The sequence below is a fragment of the Schistocerca serialis genome, chromosome 3 (genome assembly GCF_023864345.2).
Source record: "Schistocerca serialis cubense isolate TAMUIC-IGC-003099 chromosome 3, iqSchSeri2.2, whole genome shotgun sequence".
NCBI lineage: Eukaryota > Metazoa > Arthropoda > Insecta > Orthoptera > Acrididae > Schistocerca > Schistocerca serialis.
This window is the reverse complement of record NC_064640.1, coordinates 23,217,904-23,244,427: the sequence shown is the minus strand read 5'-3', so window position 1 is coordinate 23,244,427 and position 26,524 is coordinate 23,217,904. Positions and strand designations below refer to the sequence as shown.

The window sequence follows — 26,524 nt, the reverse complement described above, 5'->3', positions numbered from 1 at the left end:
GAAGCATGTGAGCAGTCATTTTTTTCCCCGTTCCATACGCGAATCTAGTAGGACAAAATCGCTAATGTTGCTATCAAGCACTTTCTGCGTACACTGTGCAGTAGATAACACTATGTAGATACAGCCCAAGTGTGCCCTGTGTTAATACACGTTAGGCGTGGGCATAGACCAGTTCTCAGCTAGGTGAATCTGATAACTGCCTATGTCTTCGGTTTTTGTTCATCAGAGTACCTTACGAAAGGAAGTTGAGAGTTGAAACGTCCTGCCAACCTCTATTTCAGAGCGGGTGGAACTCAGATTCTGATGCACGAGCCTGGAGAAACATTTTGGGCGTGTTCTTTAAACAACGCGCTGCAAATGCACTATGTGATCAAAGGTATCCCGACACCCCTATATAATGCGGAATTGACCGTCAGTATGACAGGAGGTTCAAAATGGTTCAAATGGGTCTGAGCACTATGGGACTCAACTGCTGAGGTCATTAGTCCCCTAGAACTTAGAACTAGTTAAACCTAACTAACCTAAGGACATCACAAACATCCATGCCCGAGGCAGGATTCGAACCTGCGACCGTAGCGGTCTTGCGGTTCCAGACTGCAGCGCCTTTAACCGCACGGCCACTTCGGCCGGCGACAGGAGGCGGGGAGTATTTATTGTCAGAGAAGCAATGCAGAATGGGTAGGTAACGAGAGCTCAGAGTCTTCGAAAGTGGACTAGCCACTGTATGTCACCTGAGAAACAAATCCAGCAGAGACGTTTCAGTCCATCTAAAGCTGACCGTGTTGACTGTTGATGTCTTTGTGAAGCGGAAGCGCGAAGCAACAACAATAGCTAAACAAACATTCGGCAGACCTCATGTAATGACAGTCGGGGGCAGTGGACCATGGCGGCGGATGGTTGTAAAAAGGTCGTGCGAAATAAGCGTTGCAACGGGCAGCCCAGCTAACACAATGGTTGTGCGTAGGAAATTAAAAAAGGTTGATGTAGAGTGGTCGTAATCTGCGCATTTCTGTTGTCAGTGCTGCTGGTGTAAAGAGCAACGCCACGGAAAAGAGTGATTTGGAGCAATGAATCACTCTGTACCCTGTGGCAATCCGATCGAATGCCCGAAGAACACCACCTGCTGTTATGTGTAGTGTCAGCAGTGAAGTACGGGGGAGGCGGTTGTCTTTCATTGTTAGGATGTGGTCAGCTACTTGCATTTAAGATAAAGCTAAATCCGTAAGGATGCAAACAAATTTCACACTACATAGAGTATAGAAAGATTTCGTAGAAGATGATTGTATCATCATAATGCACCCTGTCAAAAAGCAGCGTCTCCGAGGCAATGCTTTGTGGACATTAACATTCGCCGGCCGTTGTGACCGAGCGGTTCTAGGCGCTTCAGTCTGGAACCGCGCGACCGCTACGGCCGCAGGTTCGAATCCTGCCTCGGGCATGGATGTGTGTGATGTCCTTAGGCTAGTTAGGTTTAAGTAGTTCTAAGTTCTAGGGGACTGATGACCACAGCTGTTAAGTCCCATAGTGCTCAGAGCCATTTGAACCAGTGATTTCAGTTTTTCTGTCATTCTCAAGATAAATCATCGCATGGAGAGCGCTGATGTATCGATATGAGAGTGAAACGCTTAGTTGTCACGCTGACGGTGCACGCAAAGAACACTACTTCCGTTGTTTTTTTCGAATTTTGCTGACATCGTCATTGAGCAAGATACACAGTTGCCCTAAAAGTTTCGTACACGCATGCTTTTCAACTTTTATTGGTATTAAATTTAACTTTAAATTGTTATTACTTTATTAAAAGAATATACGCATGTAATCTTCAACTAACAAAAAATTTAATGATTTTCTATGTAGAACTAAGTGATACGAGTAAAAAGTTTTCATATGGCTTTTATTCCGAGGATTTCATTAGTTTCTAAAAATTCTTATGGAGTCTTCCAGGCATCGACTCCTCCAAGAACAGCAATGATATTTCAGGACTTACTGCTTCCTTCTAAGTGCGTGTGAAACGTTTTATAGTCTAGCGTTTTGTGTTTTTATGTTTTGTGAGCAACTACATTTTTTAGTATTTCTATAAGCAAACATCCAAAAGTAACATGTTGAAGAAACTTATATTCTCTGTAATAGTAAACGTGGAAGGAAATGGAAGAAAAGTTCCGATACAGTGCGTTAAGTGAACAGATCGTGAAAGTAAACAATTAGGCATGTAGCTGCTGATAAACTGAATTTGCCCCACGCCACAGTACGGTAAATTATAAAGACATGTATGGGAGCGCGCCAATAAGCCTTGTGCAAGACGACCGAATGTTCCAAGGCTAATAATGCAAACTGTGTGAATACTTTTTCTCGCATGAAATGTTTATTTCTCCATCACTATTATGATTTTCCATACAAAATATTTACCTTTTTGCTAGTTCAAGATTTCATTTGCATATTTTTTACGAAATAATTAACAGTTTTGAATTAATTGTAATATACATCAAAATAGGGAGAGAAGCATGGGTATATGAATTAAGTTTCAGACTACTCTATGTGACGGAGACTCGACTGAATGGCGAACCAAGAATAATAGTTGGTATGCGTCCCGTCCACTGAGGCCATGTTAGCTACATTCCACCGTTGGTTGGGAGACACTCCGCAAGAAATTAGTCAAAGACTTCCTCAGAGAAAACAGTGTAATTACCTTGAAGAAATACACCTGGATAAGAGTTAAGGAAAAATTACTACTTTTATTTATGAAAGTAAAACGCCGGAAGTATATCTTCAAAGAAGATTTCTTTTAATTCAGAAACGCCTAGATTATATACTAGATCAATTTATTTCGCGATTTTGCGTGTGCGTGTTTTTTTGGGGGGGTGGGGTAGGCGCCATTCTCAAGTGATAATCCGACATGATATGCCTCAGTACGTATTGTATACTAGACATTTTCGTAGTGCACAACCATGTTGACATATTTTATGGCTCGGAGCACTATGCGACTCAACTTCTGAGGTCATCAGTCGCCTAGAACTTAGAACTAATTAAACCTAACTAACCTAAGGACATCACACACATCCATGCCCGAGGCAGGATTCGAACCTGCGACCGCAGCGGTCGCTCGGTTCCAGAGTGTAGCGCCCAGAACCGCACGGCCACTCCGGCCGGCTGACATATTTTATTTCGTCTGTATGAGAATGAACAAGATTCTCTGTCTGTGTAAAAGGAAGACACATCACTTCACATAATAATTCGTAGTCAGTTCAATGTACGAGGGGCGTTCGATAAATAATGCAACACATTTTTTTTTTCTGAAAGTAGGTTGGTTTTATTCGGGATTCCAATCGACTATATTATCCTCCTCTCTTTAGGTTGAGATACACTATTTTTCAACATAATCTGCGTTTAGCGCGACGGCTGGGAAGTTCTGTATGGCCCCATGGCTCCACTCTAATGGTCGACGTCGCAGCCAACGTCATGTGCATCAGTAACGTCCTCGTAATCCACGTACTGCTTCCCGCGGATTGCATCTTTCATTGGACCAATCAGATCGAAGTCGGAATATATGAGATGCGGGCTCACACCTTTGAGTACTCCAACTGGTGTACGAATGTGTCTACACTAGCAACAAGACGTCCAGTTGAGCAGCGAGGTGTTTGATTGTGATCCGTCGATCACCTTAAATGAAACACGTTCCGGCATCGATGTGTGCGGGAGATCGGGCAGGTTTGCAAGAGCTTGATGCAATGATGACAGACCCCGCGCCCAACGGCTCACCGTGCTTTTGTCCACTGCCAGGTCTCCGTATACATTTTGCAAGCGCCGAAGAATATCTGCGATGCTCTGGTTTTCCGCCAAAAGAAACTCGGTGACAGCTGTCTCCTTGGAACGCATCTCCGCTGCAGAAGCCATTTTGAAGGCACCTATCGTAAGTTCATGAAACTATACGGGCTGAAGCAGGAATATTCCACGATGTACCACAACAGATTCCGCATTGTTTTCAGCCACAACTGACTGATAAAAAGAGTGTGTTAAATTACTTATTGAACGCCACCTCGTTAATACCGGACCCTTTCTAGCATCAGACAACTACAGCTTGGCAAGGAATCTGTTTTCATCTTGCTGGACACTAGAACGATGTCGCCGTAATAGTAATGAACGTATACTGTCGCGCTTTATGTCGAATTATCACTTGAGAATGATACTGCAATTGAGAAGTAAATCAATGAAATAACAGTTTAAGTGACATATCGTGCTTCTAAAATACTGTAGGACTGTGGAGCCACGTTTGTAATAAATGCGTAAGCTCTTGTTACTATGAAGTCGTGCGTGTAGAATGTTCCACATTTTAGGTACTGTTGTTGTTGTTGTGTTGTTGTTGTTGCTGCTGCTGCTGCTGCTGCTGCTGGTGGTGGTGGTGGTGGTGGTGGTCTTCAGTTCGAAAACTGATTTGATGCAACTTTCCACGCTACTTTACCCCGTGCAAGGCCCTTCATATCTGCCTCTACAGTTTCACCCCCTCCTAATCCCTCCATTGCCAAACTGAAGATTCCTTTATGCATCAGGATGCGTTCCGTTAACCGACCATATATTTTAGTGAAGGTGTGCCATAAAATTATTATTTTTTCCTCAGTTCGTACCATCGTTCCAGTACCTTATTAGTTACTCGTTCTACACATCGAACTTCAGCATGTTTCTATAGCACCTCATTTCAAAAAACTTTAGTTCTCTTTGTCTAAACTGCTTATCGTCCACGTTCACTTCCGTACAAGGCTACACACAAATACCTCCAGGAAAGACTTCCTAACCCGTAAATTTAGTTGTTAACTAATCCTTATTTTTCAGAAATTCTTTTCGTGTTATAGCCAGTCTGCATTTTTTATTCCCTCTACTTCGGCCATCATCAGCTGTTTTGCTGCACATATAGCTAACTTCATCTGCTACCCTAAAAGAAGGGTTATGGAATGTAGTCTAATTACAATAGCCGATTGTGAGGTTATTAGATTAGGAAATCTAATAACCTCACAATCGGCTATTGTAATTAGACTACATTCCATAACCCTTCTTTTATTTTTGTTGATGTTCGTCGTGTAACCTTTTTTCAAGACATTGCCCATTCCATTCAGCTGCTCTTAAATGTTCTTTACTGTCTGTAACAGAATTGCAATGTCATTGGGAAATTTCAGAGTTTTTATTTCTTCTCTCTAAGTTTCAGTTTCTTTTGCAGATGTCTCCTTGGTGTCCTTTATTGCTTGCTAAATGTACAGATTGAATAACATCGGTGCTGGACTAAAACAGTGTCTCACTCCCTTCTCCCCGGCCGGGGTGGCCGAGCGGTTCTAGGCGCTACCGTCTGGAACCGCGCGACCGCTATGGTCGCAGGTTCGAATCCTGCCTCGGGCATGCATGTGTGTGATGTACTTAAGTTAGTTAGGTTTAAGTAGTTCTAAGTTCTAGGGGACTGATGACCTTAGAAGTTAAGTCCCATAGTGCTCAGAGCCATTTTTTGAACTCCCTTCTCATCCACTGCTTCCGTTCATGTCCTTAGACTCTTATAACTGCAGTCTTGTTTCTGTGCAAACTGTAAACGGCCTTTCGCTCCCTGTATTTTATCTTTGCTACTTTCAGAATTTCAAACAGTGTATTCCACTCAACATTGCCAAAAGCATCTCTCTAAATCTTCAAATACTATAAAAGTAGATTTGCCTTTCTTCACTGAATCTTCGAAGATAAGTCGTTGTCACTATCGCCTCACGAATTCCTGCGTTTCTTCGGAACCAAACGAGGCGTTTCCCTAGGCGAGCCTCCACCAGTTTTTTTTATTCTGCTGCACATAATTCGCATCAGTATTTTGCAACCGTGACTTTTTAAATTGATAGTTCGGTAATTATTCACAACTGTCTTCTTTCTAATTGGAATTATTACATTCTTCTTGAAGTGTAAGGGTATTTCCCCTGCCCCATAGTTTGCACCCCAGGTGGGATAATTTTGTCACGGCTGGTTGTTCCAAGATCGCAATAATTCTGAGGGAATTTGGCCTACTCCAGAGGCCTTGTAGTAAGATTATCACTGGCGAAATTAGCATGGCCACGTTCCTAAGACACTGCCCGTGATTGAGAGTTGGTTTTTATGCGGGGCAGGTCCCTTATGTATGTTCCACCTCTCTCTCTCTCTCTCTCTCTCTCTCTCTCCCCCTCTTCTCTCTCTCCCCCCCCCCCCCCCTTCCACTGTCGCGCGCGAGTGTCCTTGCTGACAGAATTGCTTTTTGCGCTGCGTACGTCATTTTTCCCCGAAGGGAGTTTATGACGTCCAAAGTAAACAACATTTGTGCGACGATGTCCAGAGCAGGACGTAAGCTATACGGCGATGTAATCTCGTTCGGTGCGGCATCGAACGGGGCCCGTGAGATTTCCGGGGCGCCAATGAAGTCATCTTAGCGAACCGTAGACGAACTGCAGGCGCCGCCGTCGTCGTTGCTGACGCAAGCCACGTACACTCACATACACTCCTTGCTGTTCGAGACGCCTAAACGAGAAGCGACGGGCGCATATTTCGCTGCGTAGTGTTGAACCCATTTATGACTTAATGAGAACTGGGATGAAAAACAGCCAATTTATTTACTGTTGTTAATGTTGTCCTCAGTCCGAAGACTGGGTTCATGAGCTCTCCTTACCAGTCTGTCTCCTGCAAATCTTCTGGAAAACATTTCCGCCACGAGTAATTGACCGTCAGAGGAAGAGAGGTAGTGGCGTGAAGTTCCTGATCACTGGACATTGCGCCCAGCGACCTGGGTTACGTATAAGACCTCCAAGGTGTCCCATGGAGGAAGCACATTTGACACAGTTGATGGGCATGCTGCTATTCTAGAGGAGTAAGATGCGTGTCGGCATCGGGTTTAACATCCTTCTCTCATCACGCAGACAAACATGACACCATACCCTTTAGTTAGATACAGTTACGACAGAACCCTCACAAACCGCGTGGAAAGGAGCCATCATGGGCAGGGAAAGAAAATTCCTTCTGACCAGGCAGCTGAAGTGGCCTAGCAACCAACATTGGCTTGCAGAATTTTCACCCTGCAGCGGAGTGTGCGCTGATATGAAACTTCCTGGCAGAGTAATACTGTTTGCCGGACCGAGACTCGAACTCGGAACCTTTACCTTTCGCGGGCAAGTGCTCTCCCATCTGAGCTATCCAAGCGCGACTCACACACGACCTGTCCTCACAGCTTCAGTTCCGCCAGTACCTCGTCTCCTACCTTTGGAAGCTGTGAGGACGGGTCGTGAGTCGTGGCTGGGTAGCTCAGATGGTAGAACACTTGCCCGCGAAAAGCAAAGGTCCAGAACACTGCCTTGTGTATCAGTTTGAACTTACTTAGTGACTTCAAGAATAGTATTCCACTGTAATTTTTTAAGCCCTACACTTCTCTCCATTACCAAAATTAACTATTCTTTTACACACCAACATGTGAGCGAAGGAGGAGTCATATTTTACCAAGATGCGTTATGGAGCTCTTTTTCTCCTCGATTCGCTCTCATGCTTCTCCTTTAGTTATCTAGTCTAGCCACCTGATCTTCAGCGTTCATCTGAAACTCTGTTACACAAGAATTCAAAAGCTTCTGTTGGCTTGTTGTCTATACCGTTTAACGCCCAGGTTGCAGTTCCATGTAACTCTACACTCGGTTCAAATACGTACTTTCAGAAAATATACCCGACACTGAAATTTGTATTTGATTGGGGACCAGCCCTGCACGTATGTGAGAAAACCCCCCAGCTACATTCCGTGTGGCCGGTGTAGCAACCCAAGGGTCGCTAATCCGTCCCGACTCAGCTCCTTGGCCCTTTTTTCTAGCGCCTCCGCTTGGATTTATACGAGTATTTCACAGCTGTTCTGAAAGAAAAACACGCAGCAGACTCTACAGCGTGAAATTTTAGTGTCACATCAATCCCCATTTGCGTGTTGTCTGGAATAGACCGTTGTTTCCGTCTTATTAGTAAGAAGGCAACTAGGCAAAAAGTCTTGGACTCCCTTTAGTATAAGAGGAAATTTCTCGTTTAGCGCACCATTAGACTATAGCTGGGGAACCTGTGTTCCAGGTAAGTAAAGTTTAGCCATCGAGTCGTGCGTGACATTTATTAACGACCCAGGCCGAACTAATTTCGCGAAACCACCAGATATCGTAAATCACCATGGATGCCCGGCGAATGGAATCCACGTGCCCGCAGAAACTTCCCTCTGCAACACCCACCGTGCCCACATTCGGTAACTTACTAAAAACCTTTTTGTCGCTGTTGTGTAAGCGCAATAGTCGTTTAGTTTATGCACAGCAGGCGAGCTAGTTCTGAATTGCCACAAGCATTTCTTCAACTTGGAGTCTTTCCTTAAGCCGTCGGCACGTGGACCGTGCCGAGTGCAACGTGCTGCTGAACGACTGTACATCGGTACCTGTGTCTCAACGTGGTATACGCGATCGCAGCGCGCTCCGGTCACAGTTGTCGGCTGTATCTGGCTCGCAAATCACGCACTTTGTTTACGATATGGACGGGCGTAAAATTCCAACATCAGCTCTGTTACAACGTACATTTATTCGCTTGTCCATATGCCGTTCATGTTGTTTTGTCTGTAATACTCATAAACAAAAACTTCAATATCCGTGAACATGTTATAAGTGAAAAAGGGAAGTTCCATATACAATCAATTTGGACAGCAGCTTATGAAAATTTCATTACAAGTAGTACAATACAAATTTACAGCAGTCATCTATATGAGACGAAAAGTACTTCATCATTCTCAGTTTGTTGTGAAACTCTTAGGTATTTCTTATTTGATCGTTGTTTCTATGCTGTTGCAGAATCTTTACGGAAAAAAAGTTCACGTAGTGCAAACTCTCTCGTATATAAGGCCAATCGAACACACACACACACACACACACACACACACACACACACACACAGGGCGCACTTGTGAGTAGTGACACGCAAACCTGCGACGCATGACTGTAACTCTGCGTCTGCTATTCATTACGCTATAGTCAACTTCCGTGAGATAGGATATTGTCTCGTATTTTACTATCTTCTGAAGCCTTTATTCACAGATACTTTATTAAATGACATGTACCAAGAAAAATGTGCTTTTGATGGATCTTCACTGTGCCTTTGCTCTGAAGCGACATACCTTCATAATTACCAATCAGCTTATTGTCGTTACTAATAGAACATTTCACCTTTGTATTTGTGTGCAACACGTTGTTTCAGGGTATGTGTCTTCTAATATTTTTATATGTCCGATTATCTTGGTTTTGTAACTCATTTTTGACGATGGCAGTGCCGAAACGCATAATATTGGAATAAGAACGTGATCTTGCTTCCATTCAATTACTTTTTCCTCAGCGACCTTTTCAGCATTTTGCAGACTGCGCATATTTTTCAACACGGTAGCAAACCTCTTTCATGTCTTCATGTCGCAGTTATGTTAGGAAATCTACAAATTTCTGGTTTTTTTTTTGTTTTAGAGATGATTTACTACACCTTTTTTTTTCTTTTGACGAATCTGACTTCTTTTGGGCTACTAGCAGTGGCGAGAACTATTATTGGATTATTGTCTTACCATTTTGTGGCAGACATACAGCCTTTTGTGCTTAAGACGAATTTCCCATGTTCTAATTGGCCCTTCCTACTCAAATTGTTTGGTAACCCCATCCTATTTGGCCTGACTGCGCACAAAACTAGATTCGTACAAATACTTATACGTCAATAACCGGTAAGAAGGGAAGAAGTAGTCTAAAGCGACAAACCGATGAGGCTTCATGTATGTCTTGCATCTCTGTAAAGCACGTTTTTCGAGAATAAAACGGGAGTATTCTTGTCCTTGCAGAACAGCCTGTACGTAACAGATGACTTAATAAAGGTGAGAGATACCTACACTGATCTTCTCTCGCATACAAACGAAGGACATTGCGGAAACTGCACTCGATACCCAACTGTAACAAGAAGAAAAAAAAAACGCTCTTCAATGAGCAAGCGATGGACCTGTTGGCTTCAAATAGTTCTTAAAGTCCAACATCAAAACTAATTACCAAAGAGAAGGGGCACATGAATGCCCACGTGTGCATTGAGACACGTGACTTATTTGTCATGAAAAGTTTACGTGGAACTGCGAGAGATGTTGACCAATACCCAGTGAATGGCTCTTATTGCAGTTATCAGACAAATGTGCAGGTGGCACAGTATAGGTTCCCAGTGTTCACATGTATAGGCTTTTAACGTAGCGCTGTACTTTCTACAGTTACGGGTGATGTAGGCGTACGACGAAACACTACCTCGTGTTGTTGGGCGCTAGAGTCCGGCGGCACAATAAACTGCAGGGCTGGGCTTCTGCGTAGAGAGCAAGTAAATCGAGCGCGACAGAAGAACACGTAAAAACTTGCTTTTCTCAGAAGTGGGAGTCCGTTGGCTTGTGTTTCAGTTGCGCTCAGCAATAAAGCGACTGTAATGACGCCGAGCCATGTTAAGAAGTCCCACAAACTCAGCAAAATTTCAACGTTCCCGTAAGTTCCACAATAGTTTTCCGTGTTTCATCACTGTTCTTTCTCACGTAACTGTGAAATCTCTCGGTGGGCGGAATTCCACGGCGTGGTAGCGACCTCTCACACTCTGGGAAGTGACCATATGAAAGCAACTGGCATCCGTGTGCCCTCGCGATGCACACAGAAGCCGTTCACGTTGAGTGTGCCCAGTCGCTGACGTCAGAGCGCGGAAAAAGCACGTTCGGGAGCAATATCAATCGTGACAGATATTCTGACATTGCGGTTGAACGTAGGCCAATGAGATGGGAGAATGCCACCTACGTCACATGCACGCCATCTATTTTCAATTCAGAGTCTGAAGACGCCATATTAGCTTTTGTGGTTTTGTATTGCAACCTACGTGCTGTGAATATATCCCGTTTCGAAGCACCTGAAAACTGAGCTCTCGAAAACCCGTCGTTTACTGATACGATTCGTTGTAGTAAAATGACGGGAAACGTCATGTTGGTGGTTAAATACATCCCTCCGCCATACCTGTACTCGTCCACACATTATTTAGTTGGGAGTCACTGCGTGGTATCGGCGGATAAATACAGGTCTGTGTTGTTAAGAAGAACGCTCCAATGTTCCCTCGGACATACATGCGTATCCGAAGGAACAGCACTGCGGCTATGAAATACATGAAATGATGCAAGAAATACGACAGTGGAAATTGGGTCTGGCCGTTAAGGCGACCACTCGCATGAAGCGGCAAATCTGAATTCAGGTCCCGGTCCGGTACGAATTTTCTTTGTCGCCATTCCCTTGTACAGCTGACGTATGTTTGTATTCGCAGCTGCGAATACAATTCTTGTATTTCATAACTGCTGTAGTCGCCGCAGTGCATGTACGCATGTCCGAAGGAACATGGCATCGTTCTTAACAACAAATGGTTCAAATGGCTCTGAGCACTATGGGACTTAACATCTATGGTCATCTGTCCCCTAGAACTTAGACCTACTTAAACCTAACTAACCTAAGGACATCACACAACACCCGGTCATCACGAGGCAGAGAAAATCCCTGACCCCGCCGGGAATCGAACCCGGAAACCCGGGCGCGGGAAGCGAGAAGGCTACCGCACGAGCTGCGGACTCTTAACACAGGCGCTGCAATATCGCAGTTTAGAGACTGGATATCCCACATGCGGAAGACGCCTATGACTTAGGGATACAGAAGCTTGGTAGAGCGTTATGAAAAATCTATAAACAGATGTGGAGACTATGTAGGAAATACAGAAACATGTAAGGACTTCAACAAAAACAATTTTTGTTAGAAATTCCACCATACTTTCCGTGTAGCCCCACTACTTAGTTTCACCTGCGCAATGAACACGAATATGTTCATTACTACAAGAGTCTTGCGACAAGAGTGTGTGTTTGAAAGAGAATTCCCAAGGGACCAAGCTGCTGAGGTCATCGGACCCTAGACTTACACACTACTTAAAATAAACTAACTTATGCTAAGAACAACACACACACACACACACACATGCCCGAGGAAGGACTCGAACCTCCGGCGGGAGGGGTCGAACAATCCGTGCATGGCGCCTCAAACCGCGCGGCCACTCCGCGCGGCTGCGACAAGAGTGTCCAAGCGAAAACCATCAACTGTGCAGTGGTACTGTGGTCTCATAGTGTTAGCTTTTCCCCCGCGGAGTTTTCCTCCCGCTGGCGTTACACCTCATCTGAAATGTACGTTACGGAGCCATTAGCATTTACCGAACAATCCACAGCTCTTTCACCATAATATATGTGCTAGAGAAGCTGTAAACATTGAAATATAGTTCTCCAGTATGTCGCGGTTCTGGAAAAACAGTCGTTAACGAAAGCTGTGACGTTCCGCTAACCGACTAGTGCGTCGTAGCAGATATAAGTAAAGGGCTCAGTTAATTTTAATGTCCGATTCGTGATTTTTGGTAGTAATATTCGAAGGATGAGTTTCTCCAGTTCAGAGAAAAAAGTAGCCATATCAGCATCTATTGTAAAGGAAACTTACTATCGTATTTTGTACATTTTCGAGTGGGTGTTTTCACAATTCAGACGCGAGGTAGAACTGTTTAACCGAAGGTCGGTTTCAATAACGCAGTGCTCTGCGTCGAATGGTCGCACTGCAAGGGATGAGCTTGTGGCCTCTTACACCTTTGAACTGACTTACCAAGCCGGTCGTAGGAGACCTGCAGTTTAATCAGTACTTCTACCCGTGGGTCAGCTTGTCATCTCTTCCGCATTAAAAAAAAAAAAAATCTGACAAGCGACTCTAAGATACCTAAGGCTGACCGAGGATTCGCTGCAAACTTTAGGATTTGTAGTCTGACATCTTACCATTTAGACGAACAAAATAAAATTTGGTATTAGAAGGGAGATTTATACAGTTGAAAGATGGCCCTAAGTTACCGAAGTTGAATTTTTGGATCAATAGTTGTGAGCATATTCGGAAAGATCGAAATAACTGAACTTTCATCTAAATTTACGTGATTACTCTGCTATTCACAATAAAGTGCCTGGCAGAGGGTTCAATGAACCACCTTCAAGCTGTCTCTCTACCGTTCCACTCTCGAACGGCACGCGGGAAAAACGAGCATTTAAATTTTTCTGTGCGAGCCCTGATTTCTCTTATTTTATCGTGATGATCATTTCTCCCTATGTAGGTGGGTGGCAACAATGTTTTCGCAATCGGAGGAGAAAACTGGTGAGTGAAATTTCATGAGAAGATCCCGTCGCAACGAAAAGCGCCTTTGTTTTAATGACTGCCACTCCAATTCACATATCATGTCCGTGGCACTATCTCCCCTATTTCGCGATAATACAAAACGAGCTGCCCTTCTTTGTACTTTCTCGATGCCATCCGTCAGTCCCACCTGATGCAGATCCCACACCACACAGCAATACTCCAGAATAGGGCGGACAAGCGTGGTGTAAGCAGTCTCTTTAGTAGACCTGTTGCACCTTCTAATGTTCTGCCAGTGAATCGCAGTCTTTGGTTTGCTCTACCCACAATATTATCTATGTGATCGTTCCAATTTAGGTTATTTGTAATTGTAATCCCTAAGAATTTATTTGAATTTGCAACCTTCAGATTTGTGTGACTTTTCGCGTAATCGAAATTTAGCTGATTTCTTTTAGTACTCACGTGATTAACTTCACACTTTCCTTTATTCAGCCACTTTTCGCACCACACAGATATCTTATCTAAATCATTATGCAATTCATTTTGGTCATCTGATGACTTTACAAGACGGTAAATGACAGCATCATCTGCAAACAGTCTAAGACGGTTCCTCAGGTTGTCTCCTATATCGTTAATATAGATCAGGAACAATAGAGGGCCTATAACATTTCCTTGGGGAACGCTGGATATTACTTGTGTTTTACTCGATGACGTTTCGTCTGTTACTACGAACTGTGACCTTTCTGACAGGAAATCACGAATCCAGTCGCACAACTGAGGCGATATTCCGTAGGCACGCAGTCTGGAAGACGCTTGAGAGGAACGGTGTCGAAAGCCTTCTGGAAATCTAAAAATATGCAAACAATTTGACATCCCCTGTCGATAGCACATATTACTTCATGAGTATAAAGAGCTAGTTGTGTTTCACAAGAACGATATTTTCTGTATCCGTGCTATGTGTCAATAAATCGTTTTCTTCGAGGTACTTCATAATGTTCAAATACAGTATATGTTCCAAAACCATACTGCATATCGACGTTAGTGATACAGGGCCTGTAATTCAGCGGATTTCTCCTACTTCCCTTTTTGGGTATTGGTGTGGCTTGAGCAATTTTCCAGTCTTCAGGTACGGATCTTTCTGTGAGCGAGTGGTTGTATATAATTGCTAAATATGGAGCTATTGTATCAGCATGCTCCGAGAGGAACCTTACTGGTATACAATCTGGACCGGAGGCCTTGCCTTTTAAAAATGGTTCAAATGGCTCTGAGCGCTATGGGACTTAACATCTGAGGTCATCAGTCCCCTAGAACTGAGAACTACTTAAACCTAACTAACCTAAGGACATCACACACATCCATGCCCGAAGCAGGATTCGAACCTGCGACCATAGCGGACGCGCGGGTTCAGACTGTAGCGCCTGGAACCGCTTGGTCACTCCGGCCGGCTGCCTTGCCTTTATTAAGTGAGTTAAGCTGCTTTGTTACACTAAGGATAACTACTTCTATGTTTCTCATCTTGGCAGTTGTTCTTGATTGGACTTCAGGAATATTTACTTCGTCTTCTTTGGTGAAGGAGTTTCGGAAAACCGAGTTTAATAACTCTGCGTTAGTGGCACTGTCATCAGTGACTTCACCGTTGTTATCGCGCAGTGAAGGTATTGATTGCGTCTTGCCACTGGTGTGCTTTATGTATGACCAGAATCTCTGGGTTTTCTGCCAGATTTCGAGACAGAATTTCGTTGTGGAAATTATTAAAAGCATCTCGCATTGAAATACGCGCCATATTTCGAACTTTTGGAAAACTTTTTCACTCTTGAAGATTTTGCGTTCTTTTAAATTTGGCGTGCTTTTTTCGTTGCTTCTGTAACAACGATCTGACCCGTTTTGTGTACCATGGGGGATCAGTACCATCACTTATTAATTTATGTGGTATATATCCCTCAATTGCTGTCGATACTATCTCTTTGAAAACGTTCCACAACTTTTCTACACTTACATGGTCAGATCGGAAGGAGTGAAGGCTGTGTCTTAAAAAGGCGTTAAGAGCATTTTTATCAGCTTTTTTAAATAGATATACTTTGCGTTTCTTTTTGATGGTTGTCGGTGTTACGGTATTCAGCCTAGCAGCAACTGCCTTGTGGTCGCTAATCCCTGTATTCGTCACAATTCTCACTATTTGTCCAGGATTATTCATTGATAAAGGGTCAAGTATGCTTTGACAACCATTTTCGCTTCGAGTGGGCTCGTGAACTAATTGTTCAAAATAATTTTCTGCGAAAGCATTCAGTACAATTTCGAATGACGTTTTATAACTGCCGCCGGCTTTAAACGTATAATTTTTCCAGCATATCGATGTAGATTGAAGCCACCACCGACGATAATTGTATGATCGGTGTACTTATTTGAAATGAGACTCAAGTTTTCTTTGAACCGTTCAGCAACTATATCTTCTGAGTCGGGGGTCGGTAAAACGATCCAATTAATAGAGTAGTCAGATTGCCACGTATAACCGCGACCCATACTATTTCACACGAACTATCTATTTCAATTTCGCTACAAGGCAAACTACATCTGACAGCAGCAAATACTCCACCACCAACTGCATTTAATCTATCCTTTCCGAACACTGTTCGATCGTCTGAAAAAATTTCGGCTGCACTTATTTCCGGCTTTAGCCAGCTCTCTGTCCCTACAACTATTTCAGCTTCAGTGCTTTCTATTAGGGCTTGGAGCTCTGGTTCTTTCCCAACACAGCTACGACAGTTTACAATACCAATCGTTTCTACAGCTACCTTACTGTGTTTTACCCGCCCACTTTTAGACGGACGCCCCTTCTGTGGTTTCCTGATACCCTCTAACCTAAAAAACCGCCCAGTCCCTTCCACACAGCCCCCGCTACCCGTGTAGCCGCCTCCTGTGTGTAGCGGACTCCTGACCTATTAAGCGGAACCCGGAAACCCACCACCCGATGGCGCAAGTCAAGGAATCTGCAGCCCACACGGTCACAGAACCGCCTGAGCCTCTGATTCAGACCATCCACTCGGCTCTGCACCAAAGGATCACAGTCGGTTCTTAGTGTACACAGTCGTACATTGAAGAGAAAACAAATAAATGGGAAAATGAGACGGTAACAAAAGTAAAGATACGCGGACCTCTTTTCGAAGCTCGAAGTTCCAACGACGTAATATAAACTACAGACAAATTTAAGTAAGCAATCGGTTGTTACTGTTCTTCCGTTGGTTGGTTGGTTGATTATGGGGAGGGGACTATACAGCTAGATCATCGGTCCCACCAGATTAGGGAAGGAAGAGGAAGGAAATCTCCCGTGTCCCTGTTCAAAGGACGCGTTTCGGCATTTGCCTGAAGCGATTTAGAGAAATCACGGAAAACCAAAATCAGGATGGCCAGACGCGTGTTTTTCCGTCTTAGACGTATTACACGAGAAGCGTTTATTTAGGTTTTCAAATAAAATAAAAGCGAAACGAGTCTGAAACCCCTTTATGCTTAAGACAAAAACTTGTAAATATTTAACAGCTACTGTGGAAAACGTCAATTCAAACAAACATGTGAAGTAAGCTAAAATAGTATTTTAACATTGTGTGAGGCCTCATTAGAGGATAGCAGCAGGAGTACAAGTGCCCTGTAGCTATGCAGGGGGACGTGGAAATCATCCTAGAAACGCTCTGAAGTTCAGCGCGTTATTTCCCTTTACTCCTGTCAAGTTGTGACACCATCAGCATACTCCTTTCTGAACAGTAATGTAATTTTTTTATTGATTCGCCTGTGAATGGTGTAGGTTAAATGGCTTAGAGACTAAGTGATACGAGGTAAGCTTTTCGTGTGCCATCGACGTTTTGCTCTCAGTTTCATGACCAGGTTTCGCTTCCAGCACGCGAACTGCGCGTTAGGTAATCCCCCATACACTTGTTCCGCTGTGGAAGTTGCTCGCTCAGTTATCTACATGTCGCGTGGGGACCAGCTTTGTCACCACCATCCATCAGATAAATCTAGGAAGCTTTGGTGTCTTTAAAAAAAAGGGGGGGAGGGCTTGTGCAGCTTTGGCTGGATTACTAATGGTGCAGTAGTCAGTGGACAAGGCAGAAACCGAATTTGAGATTTTTTTATGTATCACCTCTCTTACGCTGTAGATCATTGTAATTGTATGTTGCAGTTTTCCCGTCGTAATCAGTACTGAATTACGACTCGATTATGTATACTTCTTGCATCATCATTCCGGCTGGCAACGAAGTCGCCATCGTAAGGCAAATTTTTACGACTGGAGGTTACTGCCGGACGTCGCTATGTTCATAAAAAAAAAGAATCGGTGCAGTGCTGCATGCCCACAGTTATTGGCGGTATGACAGCCGTCTATCGACTTGAGCTGCATCTGAAGCGTGCCCGCGCAGTTCAAAACTCGCCAGTCAGTTTGATAAGATAATTAATTATTGATGATTGTGACACTTGGTGTTTAATGTTGCATTTATGAACAAATTAAAGACATGGCATATGCATAAGACAAGGGACTCGGTGATTTCTGCAGTCCTGAAATCTCATGATAGTATGTTACTCAAAAAAGGGGGCACAGAAGAAACTTTTTGTTTTGGAGGACTGCTACAAATTGAAACGCCACTTCAACGGAGACCGCGTGCAAGATGTATTTTTGAATACCTTTACACTGATTGGGTCTTCACTTTCTTGGCATGAAGGAATAATGAGCGCGCGATCTGCTGTTGTTGTAACGATCTTATTTTGTCGGAACGAGATACATAAGTGCTCGAGGAGTTTGAGTGAGAATTACTAGGATAAGGGACTGTCGGGGAATGCTGGTAGTTACATTTAGAAAATAACAGATAAATCTCCGATTCTTTAAAGAATTCGACCCTCATGTGTAAAACAGCCTCAATCACGTGATTAGTTTACAAATAAGTTAGTGTCTTTTCAATTTGACTAGAGAGTTTTAAACTCCGCGGGCACGCTTCAGATGCAGCTCCAGTCGACAGCGCATATGGGCACGCACCAGTGCACCAGTTTTTTAATTTATTATTTGTTTAAATTTTATGCCCTTCGGTGGACCACTCTAGTCACTTATACAAAGGTTTGTGCAGGTTGGTGTCATTAATAATGCAATACAGTTCTGTAGTAAGTCAATACGACAAATCAATACTGCAGTGGTTATACAGGGATTATTATAATTTATCATTATGTGAAGGGTGTTTTGCTCTTCTGTCTGCCCAATACTACTTAATTCGTTCTGATATTTTCTCTCTCTTTTTGTCTGAGATTCCTCTACCATTAGCCCTTTATTGCTCTTCGTTTGTAGCCTGGTTGGTGTGTCTTGCAGTACTCTGATTTTCTCTGTTTTGTTTTTTAAGTGATCTAATGTAATTTGGAGTTCTCTTATATCTTCCCTTATTTCTGTGATTCATTTAATGTCGGTCGTACTATTCGACAACATTTTTATTATTCCCTTATATTTTTATGAACATAGCGCCACGAACCAGTAATCTCCAGTTAAACATGTAAGCGAGAGAAAGTTTAGAAAAGGTTTGAAATTATGTTTACAGTTTGGTGAAAGTTTGTAACTGCTCTCGTTATCAAACACTTAATGGGTGTTGTGTTGTAACTTGCGTTCAATTTTTAGAAAAAGCTAGTTTTTCACGCATCTCAGTGTTTCTTCACGTTATATCCCTCGAACTACCTGTCGTTCAGTGATATAATTTTGTTCATTCACTGGTATATAAGGATACTGTCTGCAGAACGTGTTGCAAACAGAGATAGTACTAAAGAAGTAATAAATTATAACGCCATGCCTGCTTCTGAAGTTTTACTGCACGAACAACAAAAATGTAGTAAACAATAAACTATTTTCCCTCCTTCATTTTGTGGGGGTGTTTGCGATAAGAAGTTTGTAAAGCGTCGAAATTATAAGTAAAGTTTGTTGGAAGTTGCAAAGTGCTCTAATTCTCAAATACTTGATGAATGAAGTCCTAGTAGTTGCGCGCCGTCAATTCCGCTGACACGCACTCCCTAACTACAATACCTGCCTTACTTTTAAACCTGTATACGTCTAAATAAACAGATTATGACAGCATTTTAAATTAGGTCAGTGATTGTGTGAAATGCTGAAAATCAAATTTTTATTGCCTCTCGAAGCAGATACACAGGCAACTTGCTACCGTAAGCGGGTGACGTGCAACGGGTCCGCCATTTAGTAATATACGTATGTAATATAGATAGTTAACCGTTTCTGCCGTCTTCATTGCGTATGTTACTGATGACCGTAAGTACAAGACAGAAGACACTAGCAAGCGCGCCGAGGAATATATTTGGTGATTCTTCAATAGCACCATCTGCGTACGTGGCAGGAAAAGGGTGAGTGGTAGGAGGGAATTAATAATGTTTGGAATTTGTGGAGTGTGCAAAGCAGCTCCATTAGTAGCGCAGATGCCGTGCTGCGGGTAGAGCCGTCTAAACTGAGTCCAGTGACAGCCTCACGAGACGCCCTTTGCCGTAACTTAACACGTATTACTGCCGAAATTAAATTTCCGAATGCCACAAATGGGTTCTCTCGTTTTTTGTTTGTTATTTGTACATTTTGGCGTCGACTGTAGGCGACGGTTGGTCAGTCGTGATTTAGGCGAGGTTGCCGTTTTAAATTGATTTCGTCATTAGGGAGCGCGCCGTGCCATCCGATGGCTTTATGTGCGCAAATACGGGTTCCTATCTGCCAACATTACACTTAGCTCAGCCGGATGCGAACGAATGCATCAAATCATCCTCTTTTTTCCTTTCCGTTTCTTGTTCCTCTCTTTTTACTGCGAACTAAAAGCATGTACGAGTTCCCGATTGGGCCTTAATCCGAGGGGCTGATAAAAATTCGAGCCCGCGTTAGTGATTCATCGTAAGTGTTTCAAAGCTGTCTGTTGCTCGCCCGATATATTGGCGACGAAGGTTGTCCTCTCTCGGATATTACCATTTTTGGCGCACACCTACTCTGCGATATCTTAAAACTTTTGGCCGCCGTCTACAGATTGTTCTTGCAGAATACGTCTTTGTCTTCCACCTATGTGGTGTTACGAAACGGCTGTAAGATCTTCTTTCTCATCAGCCGCCACTTCCGTTTCAAAACCTCATAAAACCATTTTGTAACAATTCGCTTGTTCTTCCTAGAACTACGGGATGCCTGTATACGACATCAACGCGCTGCAAATCGTTGCGATGCTCTCTGCCCATTAAACGAAGAAAATGCACCGGTGTCGGCTGTGAAACTGGATCAACTCCCTGCACTGTTTTATTTAGTTTTGATAACTACAAAGATACAATTCTGATACACTCTGTCGTTAACATCTGACAATCCGATTCCACTATCACGGCTCTAACAACGAAGACGGAATAAAAATTATTTTTAAGTGCGGGGATGTGTGATTTCTACATCCTATTTACCTGTAAAATTCTACAGTTAAGTGCTATCGTTGTTTGAAAGTAAATAGTGCAGAAGCGTAAGAGCGAAAATGAGCTTTCATGGTATTGCTAGTCTTTTACCGATCTTCTAATTTCAAACGATTCACATTGTGACGGATTTGAACATTAGCCGGCCGGTGTGGTCGTGCGGTTCTAGGCGCTTCAGTCTGGAACCGCGTGACCGCTACGGTCGCAGGTTCGAATCCTGCCTCGGGCATTGATGTGTGTGATGTCCTTAGGTTAGTTAGGTTTAAGTAGTTCTAAGTTCTAGGGGACTGATGACCACAGATGTTAAGTCCCATAGTGCTCAGAGCCATTTGAACCATTTAGCCATTTGTACATTAGATGGAAAGAAGACCTTGGTTGAGAAGTGGATTCCGTGCAGAAAGATTAAGCTATTAACTAACAGAAAGTAATAAAAAACACATTGTCGTTGTCTCTTACCACTCGGCCGCTGTATCGAGACTTCGTCACTTTTTTTCGAACCAGTCGGCGCGTTGGTAGAAGGTTAGACCACAGCTGGGAGACTTGGTGGTCCTCGTGTCAGATATACGAGGACGTAAATGCGGTAGCTGGCCGGGGCCGGTTGGTCCTGGCAATATTCCCTTGCCACTTTTGTCACTGTCGTCGTTCGGCGAGAGCGCAGGGTACTGCTGTAATTCGCTCTCATTACACGAGCGACTCGGTGGTCCTAGCTGATATGTCCCGGACGTCGACATCGGGACGTGCGCAGCTAACGAACTGTCGGGACGGAGAGCGGCGATTAGCATTGCCGGCAAAAATCGAAATAAATACTCGCTATCGTGCCATCTACTCCGGCCGATTGCTGCGTCTTTATGGACGCCTCGGTCGAGACAGCTGCCGACTTAAATCGAGCTGCGAGGATTCAGCGTGTTGCCGTCATTCACGTTTATCCGAGAAAATCTAGGCGCGGCGGTGGGCAGCTGCCGACCGGGAACCTCTCGATTAGCCGGCGTGCGGCGTTTCATAATTACGCGACGTGACGTCCTGGAAAATAAATGAAGCTCCCTCCGCGACCATTGTTGCCTGTGTGTCTCAGAAGATTTCTCCACGCATTACTTCACGAGATTTCCAGAACTGTTCTTTCACGACGACGTCGGCGTGTGCCACCCGATATAACTGTGCAACTGTGTTAGTAAACAACAGGTAATGGCAGAGTTGGTTGTGGATTTACTCCGCCCATTAACCCAAATTTTCTCTTTACAGCTGATACCGTAGTGAACTCCATGCCTATAAGGTAATTATTTTTTATGTTCCCAGAATGAGAATTTCACTCTGCAGCGGATTGTGCGCCGATGTGAAACTTCCTGGAAGATTAAAACTGTGTACCGGACCGAGACTCGAACTCGGGACCTTTGCCTTTCGTAGGCAAGTGCTCTACCAACTGAGCTACCCAAGCACGACTCACGCCCCGTCCTCACAGCTTCACTTCTGCCAGTAATTCGTCTCCTACCTTCCACACTTTACAGAAGCTCTCCTGCAAACCTCGCAGAACTAGCACTCCTGAAAGAAAGGATATTGTGGAGATATGGCTTAGCCACAGCCTGGGGGATGTTTCCAGAATGAGATTTTCACTCTCCAGCCCCCAGGCTGTGGCTAAGCCATATCTCCACAATATCCTTTCTTTCAGGAGTGCTAGTTCTGCGAGGTTCGCAGGAGAGCTTCTGTAAAGTTTGGAAGGTAGGAGACGAGGTACTGGCAGAAGTAAAGCTGTGAGGACGGGGCGTGAGTCGTGCTTGGGTAGCTCAGTTGGTAGAGAACTTGCCCACGAAAGGCAAAGGTCCCGAATTCGAGTCTCGGTCCGGCACACAGTTTTAATCTGCCAGAAAGTTTCATTTTTTATGTTGTATTTCACCCGGAAGGATGACTGGGTTTCTTAAAAGAAGTCATTATTTCTGCTTATCTGTTTTTTTTTATTTTGAAATAAACTCTTTATTCCATTATTAGCAGTTAGCTCATGTCGCCGCCTTGGGCATTATTAAGCCACATAACTCCAAACTTTGTTATGCTTGCAGCATGTTATAATCCACAAGCTACTGTGGAAAAAAAATGACGTAGCATCCGTAGTTCAGCACAACCATAGAACGTACTGGTGCAACTATCATAGTAAAATGATAAAGTGCATTCATATGTGGGTGCCGTTATACATGACACATTAAATAGATAAGCGTAACTGTTCGAACTGAAAACACGGATTGCTTGATACGTCCTAAATGCTACAGCGACTGTGGACACATACATAAAGACGATGATTGTGAACATCATAGCTTAAGGTCTTAGACTCCAAAGGTTTTACACTATAAAAATTATTGTAACATACTGAGAAAAGTTCCTTCAATAAATATAACACATCAACACAAGTCACTGGACAGGGTAGAGCATACTAAGTTTTTGGGAGTACATATAGATGAGAATCTTAATTGGAAAATTCATATTTTGGATCTTTTAAAGCGACTAGGTTCAGCAACTTTTGCAATCAGAATAATTGCCAATTTTCAATATATTGAAATTAATAAGCTAACGTACTTTGCATACTTTCACTCTCTGATGTCTTGTGGAATAATTCAACATTTAGAAGAAAAGTATTCACTGCTTAAAAGAAAATGGCTAGATAATGTGTGGGGTTCATAGTCTCACATACTGTAGGCATCTTTGTAAAAGATTGAGAATTCTTACAACAGCCTCACAGTACATTTACTCACTAATGAAATCTTTTATCATCAACGTGGACCAGTTAAAAAAAACAGTGACATTCATGATTATAATACCAGAAAAAGAAACACACTATCCCTTACTCAACCTATCTTTGGCACAGAAAGGGGTAAAATATGCTGCTATAAAAACTTTCGACAAATTACCAGATGAAATAAAATGTCTGACAGACAGCAGTAGTAGCTTCAAAAATAAATTGAAATCATATCTCCTTGACAACTCCTTCTATACCATAGATGAATTCTTGAATAGGAATAAATAAATCTATAAATATGGTATATGCATTTTGTGCCATTTAAGTGAATGGGGTAAATAATAGAAATATTAATCTTTAACTCAGTATTGTTTGAGATATATATAATCTTGTTTCATATGTGCATTGCTTGTGCACTTGACACGTTCCACATCATAACGGCTACCATACCGTGTGGTTCATCAATGGAACACGCAACCAACTAACTGTTGCGGTCATTTCGAATAGCCTTGTTGATGAACTCAATTTTTTTTTTTTCTCACTGTGCCATTCCCGCATCTGTGTTCAAAAACTCACGGTGCAACTAAAAACTACGAGCGCACATGCAGGACTCACTCCTCGTCCACACAGCAATAAAATACATTCAATGTACATCGGTGGTGGTGGTGGTTAGTGTTTAACGGTCCGTCGACAACGAGGTCATTAGAGACGGAGCGCAAGCTCGGGTGAGGGAAGGATTGGGGAGGAAATCGGCCGTGCCCTTTCAAAGGAACCATCCCGGCATTTGCCTGAAACGATTTAGGGAAATTACGGAAAACCTAAATCAGGATGGCCGGAGACGGGATTGAACCGTCGTCCTCTGGAATGCGAGTCCAGTGTGCTAACCACTGCGCCACCCCGCTCGGTGTACATCGGTCCAGAAACCTTTATTCACATACTAGAATTAATTTTCCAAAACGGCTCATAGCACATTAATTGTGGGAGGCACACAGGTTCAAATGGCTCTGAGCACTATGGGACTCAACTGCTGAGGTCATTAGTCCCCTAGAACTTAGAACTAGTTAAACCTAACTAACCTAAGGACATCACAAACATCCATGCCCGAGGCAGGATTCGAACCTGCGACGTAGCGGTCTTGCGGTTCCAGACTGCAGCGCCTTTAACCGCACGGCCACTTCGGCCGGCCAGGCACACAGGAAAATTACGTAATAGCATACTACATTAACTCTTTCTTACATGAAATGTTAGCTTTGATACATGCATCAATCTTTTGAATCCGCTGACTTAACTTTGGAGTATTGTGTATGGTTTCGCAGCCGTCCACAATAGGGGCAGAAAGACACACTGTATCTTTTACCGAGTTTCTGCACAGAAGAGCTTTCAAGTGCCCTACAAATAAAAACGGCGAACCCAGGGAATTTTTCCGGCACACAATCTATGACTAGCAGTAGTAGACAGTTACGGGCTCTCAAAGTCCGTAACGATCACTTAAACAGTTGATGCTGTAGTCGTATGCTCGCACGTTCTGTTCCTCATGGTTAATGTACTACGAAGAGTCGTAGGATAAGAGTTTAACATGGAAAGAGTGTTTCTGTCTTCGTGCATATAATATATTTTCTCCTTATGTGTCCTGAAAGATGATACCTTATTGTTAATCTTCGTAGTTACGCCATGAGTTGTATGTGCCATGGAGGTTTCAGATTTCATAAAAGATGGCGTCAAGCAGGTGTTTACCAGCCTGGTCTCCACGACTAAAGAATTAAAGTATAATAAAAAAAAGGAACACCGTGGTGCGATCCCAGAACTATGCCTTACACTGTTAGGATGTGCACTTGCCTCAGTGAGCCAAGGTTACCGTTCTTTTAATTTCAGTTTGTCATCGTCCGTGTGAAGTAATGTAACCATGTCGAGTGCAAGCCGGTGCTGTGAGAAAGCGCCTGTCGACTGTCTAGTTGTAAGAGTTAGCCATTGCCGTCACCGTGGGTAGCAATTTTGAACTGGTTCTTTATACGTATTCCAAAATTGGTCTTTTGCTGTAATCCTGACGTGTATTGGCTCTATACCTGGTGTGTTTTGAGTATCGTTTGTCGCATTTTAAACTGCATCATTGTCGGAAAGGACAGTATTGACATTTCTCTTGTGTGGACTATGTACGGTGTAATTACGAAACAATGCCACCGCAAATGTAAATGTCTTACGATTTCAGCGTCTTTTCCCCACTATAAGAAGAAAGTAGGAATTAAAGTTTTGGTAGGAGAAATAAAAATTTTGAGGTTTGCCAATGACATTGTAATTCTGTCAGAGACAGCAAAGAACTTGGAAGAGCAGTTGAATGAAACGGGCAATGTTTTGAAAGGAGCATACAGTATGAACATCAAAAAATCCAAAACAAGGGTAATGGAATGTAGTCGAATTAAGTCAGGTGATGTTGAGGAGTTAGATTAGAAAACGAGACACTTGAAGTAGTAGATGAGGTTTGCTATTTTGGCAGCAAAATGACTGATGATGGCCGAAGTGGAGAGGATATAAAATAGAGACTGGCAATGGCAAGAAAAGCAGTTATGAAGAACAGAAGTTTGTTAACCTCGAATAAAGACTTAAGTGTTAGGAAGCCTTTTCTGGAGATATTTGTCTGGATTGTAGAACACATGGAAATGAAAAGCAGTGTATGGAAGTGAAACATGGAACAGTTTAGACAAAAAGGGAGACGAAGCTTTTGAAATGTGGTGCTAGAGAAGAATGTTGAGGATTAGAAGGGTAGATCACATAACTAATGAGGAGGTATCGAATAGAATTGTGGAGAAAAGAAATTTGTGGCACAACCTGACTAGAACAAGGGATCGGTTGGTAGGACACATACTGAGACTCCAAGGGATCACGAATTTAGTATCGGACGGAGTCGTGGGGTATAAAAATCGTAGGATACGGAGAAATGAATACAGTAAGCATATTCAGGAGGATGTAAATTGCAATAGTTATGTAGGCATGAAGAGGCTTGCACAGGATAGAGTAGCTTTGAGAGTTGCATCAGACCAGTCTTCAGACTGAAGACCACAGCAACAACATTGTTACATAGCAGGTGGACTATTATTGTCCATAATCACAGTTCTGAATCGGAAGATTAATCGACAGAAGTTTTACGCTT

At 43.2% G+C, this 26,524-nt stretch overlaps 1 protein-coding gene and 1 non-coding gene across 2 annotated transcripts in view; one reads left to right on the top strand and one right to left on the bottom strand.

Moving 5' to 3' along the window:
* LOC126470667 (latrophilin Cirl) overlaps window positions 1-26,524 on the top strand; it is a 781,142-nt gene that overhangs the window by 17,930 nt on the left and 736,688 nt on the right. The gene's annotated exons all lie outside the window — the stretch shown is intronic.
* Trnaa-cgc (transfer RNA alanine (anticodon CGC)) lies at window positions 24,209-24,281 on the bottom strand. The gene has a single exon. It is a non-coding gene; the product is annotated as a tRNA-Ala (tRNA).